Below are 5,183 nucleotides of genomic sequence, written 5' to 3' on the forward strand. Positions count from 1 at the left end.
TTCAGTTAACTTACTGATTATATTTTTTATCCATATTTATAGCAATTCTGTATGTACACTATATTTATATTTCTCAATCCTTATTTGGATGATATACTTGCTGTATTATATATATAGTAACTAGGAAATTCTTCTAAATTCATTTATTTCACACTAAGAAACAAACAGCGTTTATGGTTGATACTTTTTGCTTCAAAAATCCTTCGCATGATTATTTTTTCTATTGGATTATCTCCTGCAATTAAATTTCGAGTGTGTTTTTAGCTATCATTATGTTAATAGTTTATTAGTAAAGCTTCAACTTATCTTTCCTATTGGAATGTTTCTTGAAACTAAAATATAATCATTCTATGATAATTTATTATATTTTCAAATGCGTTTTACAAGTAATACTCACCCATGTTATATGTCAATTTAGGTTTCAATCAAGGAGATTTAATTCTAAGTTTTGAATATTATTTTGGGAGATAGATCTGAATAAACAGGTTAAAGCTTTCTAAAAGTTATAGCTCTTGAAAGAGCTAAGGGTATAGTCAGGAAGAAAGCTAAGGGTCATTTTATGTATGAATTTATTTCACTCAATGAACTAAATTGTTTTAAATTATATTTCATAGTCTCTCCAGCTACCATATAAAATGACAAACTCAATAATATCCTCTCTCTACTAGAGAGAAAAAAGTAACCCTATGGTCTAATATCTTGGTTTCAATACGAGTGAGGAGAAACCTGAGACAAAGACATTCAAAGCCTCATATTGGAGCACATAGAGTTAAAAGACTTGGATGTGAGGACAACTATTTTTCATACAGAATGCTTAAAAATGAAAGCATGTTTTTATTTAAGCATCTTTCCTGATATCTGTTCAAATCAAGCTATACATTTTAATAAGATATCATTTTAAATGGTGGCCTTATTTCTGGTGGTGATGCGTATTTGGCCACGTACATGGGAGGATAGTAAATAGGATTAAAATGTGTTTTTTAATGACATGTATTTTGTGGGAATTAAGATAGTTTTAATTTTTAGTTCATGATTACATCAAGTTTGATTACATACTATCCATATCAATTTGATAGACTATTTAAAAGGATTTCCACTTACATATTTAATATTTTCTTAAACTTTCAAAGGCATTAAGGTTTTATTTAATAAAGAGTATGAATATTCAAAGTTTGTTATTGACCTTTGTATATCTATAGCTTTGATGAAAACTATGCTTCTTATTCATCTTAGAAAAGTAGTAAATTTGAAGATGGAGATAATAATTAACAGTTTTATTTTTATTCCATATAAAAATTAGAAACTCAATTTAAAATGCCATAAAAACTTCAACATCTCTCATTTAAAACTGAACTAATCTGAAGCTAAAGTGAACACTAAAGCATGCAAAAAATGGGAGTAACTCATTAGAATTGCTAGTGTTTTTAATTTCCTGATTTAATTAACTAAAATTTATATTTAAGGTTTATTTTTATCATAATTATGTTATGTGTGTTTCCTCTATGTGCATTGTACCATTAATCTGGAGTGTAAATCAGACGTGCACTTCCTCTCAGCCACACCTAATTAAAAACAGAATTATGCCACTTACTCAGAGGATTATTTTCACCAAAAATGCCAGGACAAAGGGAAAACATCCTATGAACTTTTTGGACGACTCTTGTATGAGAAATATATTGAAGGAAAATTCTAAGTAGGAAAAAGAAATGCATAGGAAAGCTACTCAGATATATTTCAGAAATGATAAATCTTAAATCTAGATCTATGAATAGCTATTTCACTTTATGGTCCATCCAGAAGCATGTTGCATATTCATCATAATTGATTAATATGATGTCTATATTTAAATCCTCATTTGAGCCTATGTTTGTTAGAACTTTTTTTATGAAAAGGAAAGTCCTTTCATCGAGATCAATTGTATCACATATAGATCATTCTACCACAGCAATACCGCTCCACTTATTTATCTGCTAATTTCTCTCATCTTTGAATATATATGATATACTACGGCAAAACTTAAACCCATCGGTATTCTTTCTGCATAGATTAAATGATATAAGTGGAGCTATCGAACAATAGTTGGCTTGGTGAAAATGTACTTTTTAAATTTTAAATTCTTCAATTAACAAGGGCCAATCTGGCAGGCATTGTCATCCAACGTTAGCATCTATTCTTTTGTGCTTTATGCAATCAAATTGTGCTTCGAATATAACCAATTCAAACATATATGTTAATACATTATTTGAACTTTCTGATTGTGGACAAAGCTATTCATCACTGTCTCAAGCACTGTTTTGTGATATTTGTTATTTTTTTCTTTGATCAGTTTTCTAAAATGATGGATTAAGGATCATGGAACAAGTCCCATTTTTAATAACAATAAGTTCAATTAGCTCAGAACCAAGGTGGGACCTACCATTGTATTTATATATTCCCTGAAGAAATGTCAAGCCCATTTACAACTACATCACCAGTAGACCTGTGTGTTAAGAAGTCTAGTCTGTAAAGAGCACATCAGCATCGCTTTCCCAAGAATTTAAATTCCAACCTTTCGTAAAATTCCTAGGGCCTTTTTTACGACTCGTTTTGGTTATGAAGGAGACGTCTAAAAAGAAGAAAAACGGGTTCACATCAATATATTTCAATCTTTATTATTTGTTGGACTTTGCAAATTATCTTTTTCTCCGAATCTCCTTCAATTTTATTCCATAAATTTAACTAAGGATAAATAACATTTATAATTGGATGGTTTTAAGAATACAAGAAAAGACAAACAAAAAAGAACAGGCAATAGTTGCACCTAAAAATGAACTAAGGATGTTGGACTTTGCAATACAATACATGTTAATCTTCAATGTTGGACTGTGCAAATTATCTTCTCTTCAAACCTCCTTCAATTTGTACCCCATTTCGTTAGTCAAAAGAAAAACGAATAATTATAATGGATGATTCTAGAAAAAGAGGTAAAGACAAACAAGTGAGAACTGGCAACAGTTGCAACTAAAAATGAAAAAGGATGGAAAGATAGCAGTGTCATCCAACTATAGAATTCCCTGACTGTACCCAAACAAGTAACTTTCACATCAACTTTATCATCTCTCCAAGTGGGCATTGAATGCTCATACCACCATCCCATTATGGCCCACCAAGAAGGGTGACATGACAAAGCGCGTTTTCTGATTGCCACGTGCCAATTCAAAGATGAAGACAACTAGACAGCCATGAGATGCCTACCCACATGCTACGATGCTATCTAGATCAGATCGAATCTAACCCAGTAACTTCAAAGATCTCTAATTTTGGCGCCCTTGCAGATCTTCTGCACCCCACGTCTCATCTTTGCACATTTTAATTCATTAGAAATATAGTTTACAGCACTTGACATTAGCATTATTGGTAGTTTCTGATCTGGACACGCGTAGGGTGTTGAGTGATCAAGGGTTGACTCAGTGGGAATGGACGGTGAGGATTGAGCAGAGGAGAGAGATGGAGGAGGTGAGCCCTATAAGAGAAGAGGTGGGTTGAGGGTTGCAGCAGAGGAGAAGAAGAAAAACTGAGATTTTTAGCAGCTTTTTCCTCCAATTCACCACTACCCAGATCAAGATTTCCTTAAATCTCCTCCCAATCTGATCTGGGTCGGGATTTCCTCATCGTTTCCAATCAAGAACAGAGGTTAGATGCCGGCTATGGCGGCAACGATCGACATCTACAGCAACCAACGGCCACAGTCTCTCTCCTGGGAAGATCTCCTCGGAAGCGATGACAGTCTCGCCATGCCCAGCCCGCAGTTCTCTCTCTCCTCTCCCTCGGCGCCATCTCTCTTTCATCACCATGATCATAACCATGATAATAATCATCATCAATATCGTGATCATCATCGGCAAGGGAAGATGGGTTTGGGGGTGAAGGGGGAGGTGATGAAGGTGGCAGGGCCGGCGAGGCTGTTCAGAGGGGTGAGGCAGAGGCATTGGGGGAAGTGGGTGGCGGAGATAAGGCTACCGAAGAACAGGACAAGGCTGTGGCTGGGGACGTTCGAGACGGCGGACGAGGCGGCGATGGCGTACGATAGAGCGGCGTATAAGCTGAGGGGGGAGTTTGCGAGGTTGAATTTTCCGGAGTTGAGAGGGGGGGGAGAAGGAAGGGGGGCAGCGGCGCTGCCGTCGGCGGTGGACGCGAAGTTGGAGGCGATTTGCGAGGCGCTGGCGGCGGAAGCGCCGGCGGAGGCGGCGCCGGCAGCGGCGGAGATGGAGAAGATAGAGTTCTCGGAGGCGGAGAGTTGGCCGCTGAGGAAGTACCCGTCGTGGGAGATCGACTGGGACGCTATTCTGTCCGTTTAGGCCTGCGGGAGATCCTCTTTTTATGGGATCGCAGCTGGGTTTTTAGGGTTTTGTTTTTTTTTTCTTTTTTTTTTTGAGGGGGGTGGGGTTCGTGAATCCTGGGTCTGGTTTGCTGGCTTTTTTCTCGGCGAACCGGCGAGGGGAGGACGGAGATGATGGGTTTTCGCGATCATCTTTGTCCATTGTTGTATGGTCATCTTTGTAAAGCGTTATCGTTTAACTACATGGCGTTTTTTAGTTTCTCTCTCGTAGAAAATTATGAGTTTTCGTGGTCGTCTTTGTTCTCTTTTAGTGGGGAAAAGGGGGGGTTGTTTCATGATTTGTGGGTCTGGTTTGCTGGTTTTTTCTCGGCGAACCGGCGAGGGGAGGATGGAGATGATGGGTTTTCGCAGTCGTCTTTGCCCATTATTGTATGGTCATCTTTGTAAAACGTTATCGTTTAACTACGTGGCGTTTTTTAGTTTCTCTCTCGTAGAAAATTATGAGTTTCCTTTGTCGTCTTTGTTCATTATTTAATGACTTACAAGATCGTTATCGTTTGAAGTTTTTTCTCTCGTAGAGAATGATGGGTTTTGTGGTCATCTGTGTCCATTATTGTATGCATTGTAGAGCGTTTTCAGTTTCTCTATCATAGAAAATCATGTAAAAACCATATGCTTTAGAAACATTTATCATGGTCATATCGGTCCCTTATTCTATGGTTTGTAATGCGTTATCGTTTTACTTTATGGGTTTTCGCTTTCTCTCTCGTGGAATAAGAATGGGTTTTTGTGGTCATCTTTGTGCATTATTGTGTGGTTTGAAAGCGTTATCGTTTAAGTGCATCGCTCTTTCACTCTCTCTCAT

The 5,183-nt window shown here is 37.2% G+C and overlaps 1 pseudogene; it reads left to right on the top strand.

Annotated features, from left to right (window-relative positions):
• Positions 1–3,518: 3,518 nt before the first annotated feature.
• Positions 3,519–4,579, top strand: LOC144713616 (ethylene-responsive transcription factor RAP2-13 pseudogene; annotated as a pseudogene).
• The last annotated feature ends 604 nt before the right edge of the window (positions 4,580–5,183 follow it).

This window comes from Wolffia australiana, chromosome 16, assembly GCF_029677425.1.
Source record: "Wolffia australiana isolate 7733 chromosome 16, ASM2967742v1".
NCBI classification, from domain to species: domain Eukaryota; kingdom Viridiplantae; phylum Streptophyta; class Magnoliopsida; order Alismatales; family Araceae; genus Wolffia; species Wolffia australiana.